The sequence below is a fragment of the Panthera pardus genome, unplaced genomic scaffold (assembly GCF_024362965.1).
Source record: "Panthera pardus isolate Hobbes unplaced genomic scaffold, ASM2436296v1 HiC_scaffold_18, whole genome shotgun sequence".
Classification (NCBI taxonomy): domain Eukaryota; kingdom Metazoa; phylum Chordata; class Mammalia; order Carnivora; family Felidae; genus Panthera; species Panthera pardus.
The window spans coordinates 17,222,965-17,241,983 of NW_026526743.1; the positions used below are offsets into that span (position 1 = coordinate 17,222,965).

A 19,019-nucleotide genomic window follows, 5' to 3' on the forward strand; every position below is an offset into this window, starting at 1 on the left:
TAACATGGGGCTCAAACACATGACCCTGAGATCCAGAGTCACATGGTCTTATGACTGAGCCAGCCAGGCACCCCCATGAGAACAGTAGTTTTGCATAGTCTCTAAAGCATCTCCCTACAAGATACTTATTAACTAAAAAGAGAAAAATAGTTTTACAAGGAAGAAACCTGGCAGATACCATCTCAACCAAGTGATCATAGTTAACATTGCCAGTAATGAGATATACTGGTATCATTTTATGACACATTGAGAAGAACATAAACACTATTTCTGTGATCTTTTAGCCAAAAATGCATAGTCTAAATTTAACCATGAGGAAAAAGCAGACAAATCCAAATTGAAAGACATTCTACAAGAAAACTGGCCAGGACCCTTCAGAAGTATCAAGGTCATGAAAGATGAAAAGAACTAAAGAACTATGTCTGATGGGAAGAGACAAGACAACTAAATCAATGAAGTATTTTATATTGGGTCCTGGAACAGAAAAGGGCACTGATAGGACAATTAGCAAAATTTAAGTAAGGTTTGTAAATTAGTCAAAAATCTTATTTCTGTGTAAATTTCCTGATTTTCATCATTGCACCATGGGCACCTGAGTGAAGAATACATAGGAATTCGGGGAGCCTGGGTGGCTCAGGCAGTTAAGTGTCCAACTTCAGCTCAGGTCATGATCTTGCAGTTCGTGGGTTTAAGCCCCACACTGGGCTCCATGCTGACTGTGTGAAGCCTGCTTGGGATTCTTTCTTTCTTTCCATCGCTCTCTGCCCCTCCCCCACTTGCACACTCTCTCTCAAAATAAATAATACACTTAAGGGGATGCCTGGGTGGCTCAGTCAGTTAAGCATAGGACTTTGGCTCAGGTCATGATCTCATGATTTGTGGGTTCAAGCCCTGCATCTGGCTCTGTGCTGACAACTGACAGCCTGGAGCCTGCTTCAGATTCTGAATCTTCTTCACCCTCTGTCCCTCCCAGACTCACGCGTGCTCGCTCTCTCTCTCAAAAATAAATAAGCATTAAAAAAATTAAAAAATAATAAATTTTAAAAAAGAATATATAGGAATTCTTTAAACTACATTTACAATATGAAAATAAAAAGTTGTCTTTAAATGAAGACAAAAAATTTTTAAGGGCAGTGAGTGAAAAGACCTGAACAGACACTTTAAAAAACAGGATAACTTCTGGGACGCAGCAAAGGCAGTCATAAGAGGAAAGTATATAGCAATCTAGGCCTTCCTAAAGAGGGTAGAAAGATCCCAGATACACAACCGAACCTTATGCCTTAAAGAGCTGGAAAAAGAACAGGAAATAAAACCCAAAACCAGCAGAAGACAAGAAATAATAAAGATTAGAGCAGAAATTAATGCTATCAAAACCAAAAAAGCAGAACAGATCAATGAAACCAGAAGCTGATTCTTTGAAAGAATTAACAAAATTGATAAACCACTAGCCAGTTTGATCAAAAAGAAAAAGGAAAGGACCCCAAAAAATGAAATCAAGAACGAAAGAGGAGCGATCACAACCAACATAGCAGAAATAAAAACAATAATAAGAGAATATTATGAGCAATTATATGCCAATAAAATGGGCAACCTGGAAGAAATGGACAAATTCCTAGAAACACATATACTACCAAAACTGAAACAGGAAGAGAGAGAGGCAAACCGTAAGAGACTCTTAAAAACTGAGAATAAACTGAGGGTTGATGGGGGGTGGGAGGGAGGGGAAAGTGGGTGATGGGCACTGAGGAGGGCACCTGTTAGGATGAGCACTGGGTGTTGCATGCAAACCAATTTCACAATAAATTTCATATTAAAAAATAATAAATAAAACCCAAATGCTATAAACTCTGAAAAAAAAAAAAAAACCTGAAACAGGAAGAAATAGAAAATTTGAACAGACCCATAACCAGTAAAGAAATCAAATTAGTAATAAAAAACCTCCCAAGAAACAAGAGTCCAGGGCCAGATGGCTTTCCAGGGGAATTCTACCAAACATTTATGGAAGAGTTAACACCTATTCTCTTGAAGCTGTTCCAAAAAACAGAAATGGATGGAAAACTTCCAAACTCATTCTATGAAGTCAGCATTACCTTGATTCCCAAACTAGACAGAGATCCCACCAAAAAGGAGAACTACAGACCAATTTCCCTGATGAACATGGACGCAAAAATCCTCAACAAGACACTAGTGAACCAGATCCAACAATACATTAAAAAAATTATTCACCGTGACCAAGTGGGATTTATACCTGGGATGCAGGGCTGGTTCAATATCCGCAAAACAATTAACATGATTCATCACATCACTAAAAGAAAGGACAAGAACCATATGATCCTCTCAATAGGTGCAGAGAAAGCATTTGACAAAATACAGCATTCTTTCTTGATAAAAACCCTCAAGAAAGTAGGGATAGAAGGATTATACTTCGAGGTCATAAAAGCCATATATGAAAGACCCAACACTGATACCACCCTCATTGGGGAAAAACTGAGAGCTTTCCTCCTAAGGTCAGTAACAAGACAGGGATGTCCACTCTCGCCACTGTTATTCAACACAGTATTGGAAGTCTTAGCCTCTGCAATCGGACAATACAAAGAAATAAAAGGCATCCAAATCGGCCAGGAGGAGGTCAAACTTTCACTCTTTGCAGATGACATGACACTGTATATGGAAAACCCTAAAGATTCCACCAAAAAACTGCTAGAACTGATTCATGAAGTGAGCAAAGTTGCAGGATATAAAAATCAATATACAGAAATCAGTTGCATTCCTATACACCAACAATGAAGCAAACGAAACAGAAATCAAGGAATTGATCCCATTTACAGTTGCACCAAAAACCATAAAATACCTAGGAATAAATCTAACCAAAGAGGTGAAAAATCTATATGCTGAAAACTATAGAAAGCTTATGACAGAAATTGAAGAAGACATAAAAAAATGGAAAAAGATTCCCTGCTCCTGGATAGGAAGAACAAACATTGTTAAAATGTCAATACTGCCCACAGCAATCTACATATTCAATGCAATCCCTATCAAAATAACACCAGCATTCTTCACAGAGCTAGAACAAACAATCCTAAAGTTTGTATGGAATGCGAAAAGACCCCAAACAGCCAAAGCAATCTTGAAAAAGAAAGCCAAAGCAGGAGGCATCACAATCCCGGACTTCAAGCTATACTACAAAGCTGTAATCATCAAGACAGTATGGTACTGGCACAAGAACAGACACTCAGATCAATGGAACTGAATAGAGAACCCAGAAATGGACCTACAAACATATGGCCAACTAATCTTTGACAAAGCAGGAAAGAATATCCAATGGAATAAAGACTGTCTCTTCAGCAAGTGGTGCTGGGAAAACTGGATAGCGACATGCCAAAGAATGAACCTGGACCACTTTCTCACACCATACACAAAAATAAACTCAAAATGGATGAAAGACCTAAATGTAAGACAGGAAGCCATCAAATTCCTCAAGGAGAAAGCAGGCAAAACCTCTTTGATCTTGCCCGCAGCAACTTCTTACTCAACACGTCTCCAGAGGCAAGGGAAACAAATGCAAAAAGAACTACTGGGACCTCATCAAAATAAAAAGCTTCTGCACAGTGAAGGAAACAATCAGCAAAACTAAAAGGTAACCAAAAGAATGGGAGAAGATATTTGCAAATGACATATCAGATAAAGGGTTAGTATCCAAAATCTATAACGAACTTATCAAACTCAACACCCAAAACACAAATAATCCAGTGAAGAAATGGGCAAAAGACATGAATAGATACTTCTCCAAAGAAGATATCCAGATGGCCAACCGACACATGAAAAAATGCTCCACATCACTCATCATCAGGGAAATACAAATCAGAACCACAATGAGATACCATCTTACACCTGTCAGAATGGCTAACATTAACAACTCAGGCAAAAACAGATGTTGGTGAGGATGTGGAGAAAGAGGAACTATCTCTTTTGCACTGCCGGTGGGAATGCAAGCTGGTGCAGCCACTCTGGAAAACAGTATGGAAGTTCCTCAAAAAGTTAAACATAGAAATACCCTACGACCCAGTAATTGCACTAGTAGGTATTTATCCATGGGATACAGGTGTGCTGTTTCGAAGGGACACATGCACCCCAATGTTTATAGCAGCACTATCAACAATAGCCAAAGTATGGAAAGAGCCCAAATGTCCATCGATGGATGAATGGATAAAGAAGATGTGGTATATATATACAATGGAGTATTAGCAATCAAAAAGAATGAAATCTTGCCATTTGCAACTAAATGGATGGAACTGGAGGGTATTATGGTAAGTGAAATTAGTCACAGAAAGACAAAAATCACATGACTTCACTCATATGAGGACTTTAAGAGACAAAACAGATGAACATAAGGGAAGGGAAACAAAATATAAAAACAGGGAGGGGGACAAAACAGAAGAGACTCATAAATATGGAGAACAACCAGAGGGTTACTGGAGGAGGGATGGGCTAAATGGGTAAGGGGCATTAAGGAATCTACTCCTGAAATCATTGTTTCACTGTACGCTAACTAATTTGGATGTAAATTAAAAAAAAAAACAAAAACAAAACAGGATATACAAGGGGCACCTGGGTGGCTCAGTCAGTAAAGCATCCAACTTCAGCTCAGGTCATGATGTTGTGGTTCCTGAGTTAGAGCCCCAAATCTGGCTTACTGCTGTCAGTGCAGAGCCTGCTTTGGATATTCTGTCTCATCTTTCTGCCTCTTTCCAGCTCATGCTCTGTCTCAAAAATAAACAAAGATTTAAAAACAAAAAATAAATTAAAAAAATAAAAAAAAAACCTTTGGAAAACACACACACACACACACACACACACACACACACACACACACACCAGAATATCCAAATAGCCAATAAACCTGTGAAAAGATGCTGAACATCATTACCCATCAGGGAAACAAATTAAAACTGCGATGAGGAGTGCCTGGGTGGTTAAGCAACCAACTTCGGCTCAGGTCATGATCTCACAGCTCGTGAGTTTGAGCCCCGCATGGGGGCTCTGTGCCCTCAGCAAAGAGCCTGCTTGGAATTCTCACTTTCTCTTCTCTCTCTGCCCCTCCCCTACTTGTGCTTTCTCGCTCTCAAAATAAATAACCTTAAAAAAAAAAAAAAAACTGCGATGAAATTCCACTACATAACCACCAGAATAATTAAAAGACTGGCAATCTCAACAGAGCCAATGTGGAGCAACTCTCATACGTTGCTGGATGGATTGGTACAACCACATGAGAAATTGGTAGAATCTATTAAACAAATGCCCACCATATTATCTAGCAATTCCACTCCTAAATATTTAGCCAAGAGAAAAGCATTTACATGTTCACCAAAAACAGAGAATGTTCATAGCAGCAATACAATCTGTAACAGCCAAAAAATGTAAACTATCAAATGTCCATCAACAGTGTAAGCAATTAATACATTGCAATACATCCCCATGTAATGACAACTAAGTACAACTACAGTGGACAACTTGGACGAATCTCAGACATAATGTGGAAGAAGCCAGGCATAAAAGAGCACATGCTATACAATTCCATTCATATGTGAAGTTCAAGAATGGGTAAAATTAATGGCGATAGACTTCTGAACAGTGATTGTGGGAGAAATAACTGGGAAGGGGCATGAGGGAACCTTCTGGGGTGCTGGCCATGTTCTTTATGTTGCTTTAGGAAATTATGTTACAGCTGTACACTTAGGATTTGTGCACTTTATGCTCTATCTCCTAAAGATGTTTTTTTAAAACTGTGAGAATCATGTTTTGGTAGAAACATGGAGCAATGAGAAGTTTCAAATATTGCTGTGCAAGCATAAATGTGCACACCCACTTAGGTAATTATTTTGGTACTACTGAGTAAAGTGTAGGATATCATATGAGCCAGCAATTCCACTGTCAGGTAGAGAAACTCATGCACATGTATCCGCTGTAAAAGAATGCTGTGGCAGCGCTGTGTATAAAGTCGGAAACTAGAAACAATTCAAACACCCATCATTAATTGGAGGGATGAATAACAAGGGTATACTTCAAAGGATGTAATGCAAAGAAAACAAATGAACCACTACTATATTTAATATGACAATTGTCTAAAACATAGTTGTACAAATAAGCAAAATAAAAGACAAAAGACCATATGATAGCATTTGCAAAAGTTTTAAAACGAGGGAAAACCATAGTATAATATGTAGGTATACAACCTAAGTGAAAAAACCTCATATATTTATCCAGTCACCCAAAACATAATCACACGACCACCACGGGGACAGACAGCTAGCGGTAACCCATAACCAAAGCAACAGGGCCAACACCCTGGGCCTCAACGGTCACATAAGCACAACCACACATTTACCAAGAGGACATTCAGTCACAACCGCACTGACACTGGCACCACACGCCCGCAGATGGTCGCACAGTCACAATCACACTATCCACAGATAAAACCACATAGAATTCACAAGTACCCCCAACTGTACTCTGCAGCACACAGTCACAGAGTCGCACAATCACACGCCCTAACGGGAACAAACACTATTATTACATCTACCGAGTCACAAGCTCCCCACACCTTCACACACAATGCCGCACGTGGTCCCAATCACTCACTCTCTCCCTTTCTCTCTCACACACACAAACACCACCGAGTCACATCCAATCACACCAGAACAGTCACGAGCTCCCAGACCGTGCTGCACACGGGTAATCACTGGAAGCACACACCACAGGAACAGCTAGTTACAACCACACGGTCATTCACTACATACTACCAGCCAGACACAATCACACAACTTCAATCTTACCTCCTCCGCCGTACAGAGCCGAGCCTCCGGCCCCGCCCTCTCCTAGGGAGCCTCACCCCGGGCCTTCCAAGCTTCCAAAACAGCGGTACCCTCCACAGCGCTGCAACAGTTGTGGGTGCAGACCTGAGGGTACCGCCAGCGCGTGACTTGGAGGCTGAATTCACACGAGAATCACAACGATGCCGAGGAGTCCTCTGGGAAATGTAGTCAGAAACTTACCTGTGGCAGGCAAGATGGCTCCCGGTCGCCAGAATTTCTGTCAGGGGTTAGCTGAGGCCCTGCCTAAAGGATTGCGCCCCCTCATGAAACCGCGCACCGGAGGCCTCACAAAGGCTGGCACGGCCTTAGGCAGTGGCTTCCAAAAGCTACTCTGACGAGGGGCGCCTGGGTGGCGCAGTCGGTTAAGCGTCCGACTTCAGCCAGGTCACGATCTCGCGGTCCGTGAGTTCGAGACCCGCGTCGGGCTCTGGGCTGATGGCTCGGAGCCTGGAGCCTGTTTCCGATTCTGTGTCTCCCTCTCTCTCTGCCCCTCCCCCGTTCATGCTCTGTCTCTCTCTGTCCCAAAAATAAATTAAAAAAAAAAAAAAAGTTGGGAAAAAAAAAAAAAAGCTACTCTGACGTGTTTGAAATGGGGTTCCTTCTCTGGCCCACCCTCCTATCCTCAGGAGTTGTACGGACTCAGGAAGAGGAGGGCTAGTTTGGTTTAGGTAAGATAATTCGCACCATTGAGCCTTCTGGGAAATGTAGTTCGGAGCAGGGAGAGCGTTGGATGGACCCTTTGAAATTCGTCTTGATTCTTCACTGCTCGCGCCTGGCTACACTCCAGAGACTTCTTGGGAGGGTCATTGCGCCCAAGGAGTGCGCAGACTTCTTTGGTCGCTTTTTCGGCCTTTGTTCAGGCGGGAGTTTGGCGTGGGGATCCTCTGTGCAAACGAGTTGTGGGATCTGAGCTTCTGAGACTTAAAGCTAGGGTGACCGAAAGGGAGGAGACTGGAAACCTGCAACGGGATTGGGGAGGTCCAAGGGGAGGAATTGCTAAACGTGAAACGGGTTTGGAAACGCCAAAAGGGAGGGGTTTGCGACGTTGCAAAGGGGGCTGGTATTATTCTGTGCTATTGATTTGTGTGTGAAAGTCAGGGCCTGAGGAGAGTGATGGGGTGGTGAGTCAGCCTTTGCGGGAAGCAAGTAATGGGATTCCAGGTGTGTGTGATTTAAGTCGTGGGGAGAGAGAGAAACAGTACTCAGGATTTTGTGTCTGGGTGTGTAATTGGTAATTTAAATAAATATCATTGTATGACTGGGATTGTATCTTGGAGATAATCTCTGAGCCACAATAATAAAACAGTAACTAGGATAGATTTTCCTAGAATGTGTTTTTTCTTTAAAATATTTTTTAATGTTTATTTATTTTTGACAGAGAGAGAGAGACAGAGCATGAGTGGGGGAGGGGCAGAGAGAGAGAGGGAGACAGAATCTGAAACAGGCTCCAGGCTCCGAACGGTCAGCACGGGGCCCCACGCACGGGGCCCCACGCGGGGCTCGAACTCATGACCTGAGCCGAATTCGGACGCTCAACCGACTGAACCACTCAGGCACCCCTGTTTTTTTAAGTATTTTGGTGGGAGAAAGTTTACATAATTGAGCTGGTAAGTGAGTTAAAGCCTGACTTTTGGGTAAAACCAGTAGCATTGTTATGGAATTGAAATAAAATTAGCATTGTTCTCTTAAAAGAGAAAGTATTTGAAAAGGACTTTTTTTGTTTATTTATTTAAAAAAATTTTTTTAACGTTTATTCATTTGGGGGAGGGGCAGAAAGAGAGACATACACCTAGAATCCGAAGCAAGCTCCAGGCTCTGAGCTGTCAGCACAGAAGACTGCTTGGGGCCAAACCCATGGACGGGGAGTTTATGACCCGAGCTGAAGTGGACCCTTAAGAGACTCAGCCACCCAGGCGTCCCTGTTGTTTTTGTTTTTGTTTTTTAAATGAACTGCTTGCTCCAATTAAAGTACAGACCTTGGAGACATAGCAGTTCAGTCTTCTGTGTTCTTTTAATGTCCTTGTGATGGGATGTAGGTCTAAAGGAGCTGATTTGTGAAATCCTGGGCTAAGAAATAAAGCATGAAGGTAGTGTGGACCATTGCAATAGCAGAGAAGTAAATTAGTGTCATTCCCATTTTATGAAGAGAAAAACTTGGCTTAGAGAGATCAAGGAATATAAGTTTATAGGTCCTTAAGGAGCCTACTCAGACAAACTAATTTAGTAATTCCCTCCGCTTACCCTCAGACCAGGTGGATTTTATTAGGTGTAAAAATAGATTATTCCTAATTGCAAAGATGCTTTATCCAGGTATGTTACTACAGTTACTTTTAACATTATTTTTTGTTTTGCCTTTTAAATATTTGTTTGTTTGTTTATAGTTTTGAGAGAAACAGTGGGGAAGGGAGAGAGAGAATCCCAAACAGGCTAAGTGCTGTCAGCGCAGAGCCCCCTGCCGGACTGGATCTTACTAACCATGAGAGCATGACCTGAGGTGAAATCAAGAGTCAGGTGCTTAACCAACTGAGACACCCAGGCGCCTGTAAACATTTTATTTTATTTTATTTTATTATTTTTTTTTAATTTTTTTTTTAACATTTATTTATTTTGAGACAGAGAGAGAGCATGAACGGGGGAGGGGCAGAGAGAGAGGGAGACACAGAACCAGAAGCAGGCTCCAGGATCTGAGCCATCAGCCCAGAGCCCGACGCGGGGCTCGAACTCACAGAACATGAGATTGTGACCTGAGCCGAAGTCGGACGCTCAACCGACTGAGCCACCCAGGCGCCCCTAAACATTTTATTTTTAAGTAATCTACACCCAACATGGGCACAAACTCACAACCCAGAGATCAAGAGTTGTATAGTCCACTGACTAAACCGGCCAGGCACCCAACATAATTTTAAATAAAAAGGAGAATGTAAGGTAGTTGGGTCTAAAATTCCTGTAAGTTTTATATATACAAACAAAAACTTAGAATAGGATAAAATTCTTCAAGATAATCTTAGCAAAAAATAAATCCTATTTAAGAAAAAGTTTAAAACCCTATGAGGATACACAAAAAAAGACTTAAATGAAAAATTATACCATATTCTTGAATAGAAATCCTTTATTATAAAAATGTCATTTAAATTAATTTATGAATGTAACATGATCCCATTGAAAATAATATCTTTCTCTAGATAGGTAGGGGTTATTTTAAAGTTCAAATGGAGGGGCACCTGACTGGCTCATTTGGAAGAGCATGTAACTCTTGATCTCAGGGTCATTAGTTTGAGCCCCATGTTGGGTGTAGAGATTACTTAAATAAGTATTCAAAAAATAAAGGTCAGGGTGCCTGGGTGGCTCATTGGTTAAGCGTCTGACTTCAGCTCAGGTCATGATTTCAACGTTCGTGGGTTTGAGCCCCACATCAGGCTCTATGCGGACAGATAGCTCAGAGCCTGGAGCCTGCTTCGGATTCTGTGTCTCCTCTCTCTCTCTCTCTCTGCCCCGTACCACTTGTACTCTGTCTCTCTCTCTCTCTCTCTCTCTCTCTCAAAAATGACATTAAAAAAAAAAGTTCAAATGTAAAAACAAAGGCAAGAACAGACAGTCTAATTGGAAGAAAAAAAGCAGTGTGGGGCATATGGGGCTAGTCTTAAAACATATGCTAAGGGGCGCCTGGGTGGCTCAGTCGTTTAAGCGGCCGACTTCGGCTCAGGTCATGATCTCGCGGTCCGTGAGTTCGAGCCCCACGTCGGGCTCTGTGCTGACAGCTCAGAGCCTGGAGCCTGTTTCAGATTCTGTGTCTCCCTCTCTCTGACCCTCCCCGGTTCATGCTCTGTCTGTCTCTGTCTCAAAAATAAAATAAATGTTAAAAAAAAAACATATGCTAAAACTTCAAAATTTAAATAATACGGGATTGTCATCTGAATGGACAGACCAGTGGAACAAAATAGAGAATCCAAAAATAGAACTAAATGAAGGATTCTAGTGTATGGTGAATGGGGCATCTCAAATCAGTTGGAAAAAGATGGACTTTTCAATAAAGGTAATAGGGACAATTTGATAGACTTTCTAGAAAGAAGAGGATGGATTATGCCATGTACTGAATCCAGAATTAATTCCAAATGGGTCAAAATTTAAAATTGAAACAAAAAACTTAAATTACAAAGACTGAAAATTTGAGTGAATTACTTTATACCATGGAGGAGGGAAAGCCTTTCTAAACTTCAAAAACTAAAAATCAAAACATAGAAGATTAATTATCCCTACTACATGAAAAAAAAGTTAAAGTGACAAACTGGAAACATATTTGCATTTTGTGTTACAAACAAATGACTAAGCTCCCTAATGTATAAGGAGCACCAAAAAAAAAAAAAAAAAAAAAAAAGATTTAAAGAAAGACTAACAACCCAATAAGAATGGAGAAAGAGATTAACAAACAAAACATAGAACATAGTCCCATGTTCTCAAATATGTGAAAATACGCCCAACCTCATTCACAATCAGATAAATTCCATTAGACGTATATGGAGATATTTATTCTTACGGACTAGAATGGCAAAAATTCCCCAAAGATGAAAACCTTTATTGTTAGAGGGACTGCAGATTGTTATAAACTTTTTTCTCTCTTTTTTTTTTTTTTTAATTTTTTTTTTAACATTTATTTTTGAGACAGAGAGATACAGAGCGTGAACAGGGGAGGGGCAGAGAGAGAGGGAGACACAGAATCTGAAACAGGATCCAGGCTCTGAGCAGTCAGCACAGAGCCCAACGTGGGGCTCGAACTCATGGACTGTGAGATCATGACCTGAGCCGAAGTCAGACGCTTAACCAACCGAGCCACCCAGGCGCCCCTGTTATAAACTTTTTGAAAGACAATTTGGCAACATCTTTCAAAATTCCAATTGCATTTAACTTTCACTGAGCAATCCCCTCTGGGATTTTATCCTACAGTTATGATGATGTATATCCAATATTATACATATAACAGTCTTCACAAAGCAAAATATTGATAATTAGCCATAAATAAGCCATTGGACATAGTGCAACACTATGTAATTGGAGAGAAAACTGAGAACACTGTCTATGGCCTGATACAAAAAGCCTCCGAAATATATTAAATAAAAACAAAAAGAAGATGCAGAACCTTATAATATTCTGCTTTTTGTATAACAAAGGGGAGGAGTGCATATGAATAAATATTTGTGTTTGCATGAAAAACTGAAATTTGCAAAAGAAACTAGTAAAAGTGATTTCTGTGGCAGCCATTGGTGGCAAGAGGGTGGGTAGCAACAAAGAAAGGAGTAATTTTTCACTGGGACATGCTCTTTATTTTTTATTTACTTAAAAAAATGTTTATTTATTTTGAGAGAGAGCGTGCTCATGAGCAGGGGAGGGGCAGAGAGAAAAAGGGAGAGAATCCCAAGCAGGCACCACACTGTCCGCGCAGAGCCTGATGCAGGGCTCAATTCCATGAACCATGAGATCATGACCCGAGCCAAAATCAAGAGACAGACATTCAACCAACTGAGCCACCCAGGTGCCCTGGGACATACTCTATACATAAGCTTTCATTTATTGTCACCTTTACATGAGAAAGAAGAGTTGACTTCTTCACATTCTTTCCAAAAACATCACAACTACATTCTTGACAATTTCCTTGGCTTCCTTGAGACCACTCTTTCATTTTTCTAATTCTAATCCTCTGATCACTAAAACAAATAACAGCAACAAAAACATCCATGAATTGTTTTTCCACTTGTCTTTTTTATTTTTTTATATGAAAAAAATTTTTTTTGTTTGAGAGAGAAAGAGACAGACCTTGAGCAGCAGAGGGCAGAGAGAGGAGACACAGAATCTGAAGCAGGTTCCAGGCTCTGAGCTGTCAGCACTGAGCCCCCTGTGGAGCTCAAACTCACAAACTGGGAGATGGTGACCTGAGCCAAAGTCTGACGCTTAACTGACTGAGCCACCTAGGTACCCCTTTCCACTTGCCTTTTTAAAGTTAGGATTCTGTCATTGACCATCTCCTCTTATGTGTACTTTGTTTTGTTTTGTTTTCTTTTGTTTTTCAGCAACCATATCCATATAATAGCTTTGGCAATATTTACTGGCTCATGAGCATCAAATTTGTTTCCATTCTAGGACTATCTTTTTTTTTTTTTTAATTGTGGCAAATTATACATGAAATTTACCATTTCAACCATTTTTATTTTTTTTAATTTTTTTAAATTTAATTTTTTATTTTTTTTAATTTACATCCAAATTAGTTAGCATATAGTGAAACAATGATTTCAGGAGTAGATTCCTTAATGCTCCTTACCCATTCAGCCCATCTCCCCTCCCCCGAACCCCTCCAGTAACCCTCACTTTGTTCTCTATTTTTGAGTCTCTTCTGTTTTGTCCCCCTCCCTGTTTTTATATTATTTTTGTTTCCCTTCCCTTATGTTCATCTGTTTTGTCTCAAAGTGAAGTCATGTGATTTTTGTCTTTCTCTGACTGACTTATTTCACTTAGCATAATACCCTCCAGTTCCATGCACATAGTTGCAAATGGCAAGATTTCATTCTTTTTGATTGCCGAGTAATACTCCATTATATATATGTATATACCACATCTTCTTTATCCATTCATCCATCGATGGACATTTGGGCTCTTTCCATACTTTGGCTATTGTTGATATGGCTGCTATAAACATTGGGGTGCATGTGTCCCTTCGAAACAGCACACCTGTATCCCGTGGATAAATGCCTAGTAGTGCAGTTGCTGGGTCGTAAGGTAGTTCTATTTTTAGTTTTTTGAGGAACCTCCATGCTGTTTTCCAGAATGGCTGCGCCAGCTTGCATTCCCATCAACCATTTTTAAATGTACAGTTCAGTGGCATTAGTACATTCACATTATTGTATTAGCATCACCACTATCCATCCCCAGAAATCTTTCATCACCCTAAACTTAAACTCTGTACCCATTAAACAATAATCAGCCATCTACCTTCCCTTCATCCCCTTGTAACCACTCTGCTACTTTCTGTCTCTATGAATTTGACTATAGGTTCTGCTCATGTAAATGAAACCATACAATATTTTTTTGTGTCTGGATTATTTAACTTGGCATATAATATTTTAATGGTTCATTCTTGTAGTCTGTATCAGAATTTCATTCATTTTGAAGGCTGAATAATATTTCATTGTACGTTCATATCACATTTTGTTTATCCACTTATCTGTTGAAGGACATTTGAGTTGTTTTCATCTTTTGGTTATTGGGAATAATGCTTCAGTGAACATGGATGTACAGATAAGTTTTTGAAACCCTGCTTTCAGTTCTTTTGTGTGTATACCTAGAAGTGGAAATACTGGATCGTATGATAACTAAGTGTTTAATTTTTTGAGGAACTGCCATACTGTTCTCCTCAATGGCTGCATCATTTTATATTCCTTCTGGCAGTGTGCAAGGATTCCAATTTCTCCATATCCTCACCGACTCTTGTTATATTCTGGGTTTTTTTCTTTAGATAACAGCCATCCTAATGGGTGTGAAGGGTGTCTCATTGTAGTTTCGGTTTGCATTTCTTTGATGACTAATAATGTTAAGCATCTTTTTGTGTACTCATTTTTTAATTGAGTTGTTTGTTTTATTGTATTGAATTATAGTTCTTTATACATTTTGATCAGATACATGATTCACAAATATTTTCTCCCATTCTGTAGATTACCTTTTCACCCTGTTTATAGTATCCTTTTTTGCACAAAAGTTTTTAATTTTGAGGAAGTCCAATTTGTTTGTTTTGTTGCCTATGCTTTTAGTGTCATGTTGAGGAAATCATTGCCAAATTCAGTGTCATGAAGATTTTCCCTCATATTTTCTTTTAATAATTTTATAGTTTTAGTTCTTTTGTTTAGGTCTTATATCCCTTTTCAGTTAATTTTTTTATGTGGTGTAAAGTAAGTGTCTAACTTCATTATTTTGCATGTGAATATCCAGTTTTCCCAGCACCATTAGATTATTTCCAAGCTTATGGTAACATATTTGTAATAGATATCCTGGTTGTTTTGAGGGTTCCCAAGATTACCCTAAAGTTTGATGATTCAGTGAAGGCATTACAAGACCCAGAAAAGCTGTTATATTCGTGGTTATGATTTATTACAGTGAAAGGATACAAATTAAAACCAGCAAAGGAAAAATGAGCATAGGGTAGAGTCTGGAGAGAATAGGCATAAGCTTCTGGTTGTTCTCTCCCAGTGGAACTGCACAGAGAACAGTTAATTCTCCCAGAAATGGTGTGTAACAGACAGCACATGTTGTTGCCAACTAGGATAACGTGTTGCCAACTAGAATAACGTATTTGAGCCTTGGTGTCCAGAGTTTTTATTGGGGGTTGGTCACATAGGTATGAGCACTCACAATGAATGACCTTAGCTCTTCAGTCTCTAGCCTCCCCCCACCTCCCTCCCAGAGGTCAAACTGATGCAACATAGCTCAAAACTCCAGGCATGCAAAAAGCAGGTATTCACCATAAATCACATTGTTAACATAAAATATCTGATGTAGCTTTAGGTTTCTGAGATTCAAAGACACCCTCATTAGGCAGGATATTCCAAGGGCTCAGAGGCTGTCTCCCAAGAGCTAGTCACAGACCAGTCCTTTTTTTTTTTTTTTTTTTTTTTTGAAACATGTAAGGTTTGAGCATCCCAAGCATGCTGATGCTTTACTACACTCTTTACTACACACTTGTATAGATAGATTTGCATGTATGTGCTAGTTTATTTATGGTAAATCCCAAAATTGGAAGTGCTGAGCCAGAGGTTAAATGTATTCATAATTTTTTAAAATTTTTTTATATTTATTTATTTTTGAGAGACAGAGTGAGACAAAGTGGGACTGGGGGAGGGGCAGAGAGAGAGGGAGACACAGGATTGGAAACAGGCTCCAGGCTCTGAGCTGTTAGCACAGAGCGTGACACGGGGCTCGAACCCACAGACTGCGAGATCATGACCCGAGCCAAAGTCGGACGCTCAACCGACTGAGCCACCCAGGCGCCCCTGTATTCATAATTTTTATAGAAAGAGGTGACTTGCTGTTCAAAAATGTTAGCCCAATTTATAGTCCTACAAGAAGATAAACGAAACTGCCTGTTTTATATTCTATAAAGTAGAATATTCAGCAAATAGATATCAACAAATAGATATGGAGTGCTATTATACAATAGGCACTTTTATTCAACAAATAGATATCAAGTGCTAATTATATAGGCACTCAAGATGCATCAACAAATAGATATCAAGTGCTAATTGTACAATAGGCACTCAAGATACATCAGTAAAAAAACCAGAAGTCCCCATCTTCAAGGGGATTTCTATGTAGTGTTGTCAGATAGTAGAGGGTGGAAAGAGACAGTAATCAAATATATAAACTCATATATATATATATATATGAAATCAGATGGTAATAAATGGTATAGAAAACAATGAAGCAGAGAAAGCAATAATGAGAGGACAGATGCAACTTTAAATAGAGTTGTCAGGTATGATCTCACTGTGAAGGTCAAATCTGGCAAAGATTTGAAGGGGGAGAAGGGAGAGAAACATGGAAATTTGGGAGAAGACCATTCTAGGCAGAAGAGACAGCTAATACAAAGGCCCTGAAGTGGGGGACTGAACTTAAGGTTAAAGGCACAGCCCTCCAGACTTCCAAGTCTGCCCAAGACCTACATCAACTGCAAGTTTAGGGGTTCCATGGCCACCCTCACTTCAGACCAGCTGGCTACAAATTTTCAGGTCCCTTGGATGCCCTCAATTTTGATAACTCAGGGAACTTGGGAAAACACTGTACTTGTTATTGCAGTTTTATTATAGCAAAAGGATACAAATCAGAACCAGCCAAGAGAGCAAAATCTGGGACTTAGAAGGTCCCAAATGTCAAAGCTTCCATGTCTCCGTGGGTGTATTACCCTCCCAGTATCAATGAGTGGCAATAGGTGCATGGAGTATTGCCAATCCAGGAAGCTCACCCAAGCTTCTATGTCCACAGTTTTTATCAATGCTTTATCACATTGGCATGATTTATTGAATCATTGGCAATGTGAATGAACTCAATTTTCAGCCCTCCTCCACTCCCTAGAGGTTAGGCTGTAGTATGGCTCAAAGCCCTGAATGTCTAATCACACAGTTGGGTCTTTCTGGGGTGGCCAGTCCCCACGCTGAGTCATCTCCTTAGCGTAAACTCTTTTTTTAATGTTTATTTATTTGAGAGAGAGAGCAAGTGGGGGGGGGGGGGAGGAAGAGAGAGGGAGACAGAATAAATCCTAAGCAGGCTTCACACTGTCAGCACAGAGCCCGAGGCAGGGCTCAATCCCATGAACTGTGAGATCATGACCTGGGCTGAAACGAAGAGTTGGACGCTTAACCAACTGAGCCACCCAGGTGCCCCTCCTTAGCATACACTATTGAGGGGTCCACCATAAGTCACCTCATTATCATAATGCATCAGATGTGGCCTGAGGGGGCTTCCATGAACAGAACACTCCTATCATTTGATAAATTCTAAAGGTTTAGAGGTTACCTTCTGGGAGCCCAGACAAAGGCGTTAGGTAAAGTTAATTCTTCACTACACATCCTCTCACTAGTCTTGAGAAGAGTTATGTAGTCAAATGCAACAGGAAAACTAGTAGTTCAGTTGTTTTTTTTTTTTTCCTGAAGACATTTCTCAAGTTTTTTTCCTACTACATTCTAAACTTGCTTTTCTTTATACTTGTTAGTTAGCTGTCATCCTAGGATATTATCTTATCATCCCTCTTGGGTATTTTCCTGCATTTCTCTCCTGTGTGGTATTTCTTCTGTCCTTGATGTCATCTCTTCCTTTCTCTTGAGCTACTAAAATTGACCCTTGAACAACACTGATTTGAACTGCATGAGTCCACTTATACGTGGATTTAAAAAATATATATACAGTAGAGTACTGTAAATGTATTTTCCTTATGATTTTCTTAATATTTTCTTCAGTTTACCTTATTGTAAGAATACAGTATATAATATACCAAATAAATGTTAATCAACTACTTATGTTATCAATAAGGCATATGGTCAACAGTTGGCTATTAGTAGTTAAGTTTTGGGGGAGTCAAAAGTTACAGAGGACTTCTGGCTGTGTGAGGCCAACACCCCTAACCCCCACATTGTTCAAGGGTCAACTGCACCTCATTTTTGTGGAATACATCCTCCAGTAATATCCTGGATAAAGTATTTGGGCCTCTGAATGTATAAAAAGTCTTTGTTTTATCTTCTCAGTCGATGAATAATTTGGCTAGATTTACACTTTTAAGTTAAAATTGTTTTCCCTCAGAATTTTGAATGCATTGTACTAAATAGCTTAACATAAACACGGTGTCTATCCTGGGAAGTTTGTGACCTTTGGATACTTGTACTTTTGTATAGGACAGGTTTTTCCCTCTTTGTATTTAGGATGATCTCCTTATCCCCAGAATTAAGAAATTTAATAATGATATGCATTAGTGTGGGTCTTTTTAAAAAAACTGTTTTTGGACACTTGTGTGTTTTTTAATATGGAGACTCACAACGTATAGTTTTAGGAAATTTTCTGGTTTTAGTTCTTCAGTATTTTCTGTAATTTTATTCTCATTCTGGTTGTCTTTATTATTTATTATAAAAAAATTCCAAATATACCCAGAATTAAAGAGAACTATTTTTAGATAATTTTTGAAGCATTTTGTATTTATCCTCTTCTTTTCTTTTTTCTTTTTAAAGTTTATTTATTATTTTTAGTAATCTCTACACCCATTGTGGGGCTTGAACTCATAACCCTGAGATCAAGAGTCGCATGCTCTACTGAGCATGCCAGGGACTCCTATGTTCTTATTTTCTAATCTCCCCCCTACTGTTAGGGTGGCTGGTGACAAGGGTGGCAAGAATTGCACAGAGTGGAGCAAAAAGCAAGACAGAATTTATTCACTGTCCAAGAGAGGAGAAGGGCCAGACATCTAGACAAATGTCAGCCCCAAGTTTCTCTCAAGCTGGGCCTTTTAAAGGGTTCTGAAGTATGTTGAGAGGGTTGTAGGTGGGCCTATGGAAGGTGGGTGTGGGGAGGGGGTCGACTCCTGGCCAGATAGAACAGGAGGTGGCAGGTTTTCAAGGGGCTGGGATG

General features: G+C 39.8%; 1 protein-coding gene across 5 annotated transcripts in view; it reads right to left on the reverse strand.

Moving 5' to 3' along the window:
- Nucleotides 1–7,203, reverse strand: part of ZNF566 (zinc finger protein 566) — a 35,814-nt gene extending 28,611 nt beyond the window's left edge. For 4 of the 5 annotated variants that reach the window (XM_019423174.2, XM_019423173.2, XM_019423172.2 and 1 more), the window contains exon 1: nt 6,834–6,985. The gene's annotated coding sequence lies outside the window, so the exon portion shown is untranslated. Of the gene's footprint in view, nt 1–6,833; nt 6,986–7,052 lie in introns of those variants that run through there. The other variant, XM_019423171.2, reaches the window with a different exon arrangement.
- Between the last annotated feature and the right edge of the window lie 11,816 nt (nt 7,204–19,019).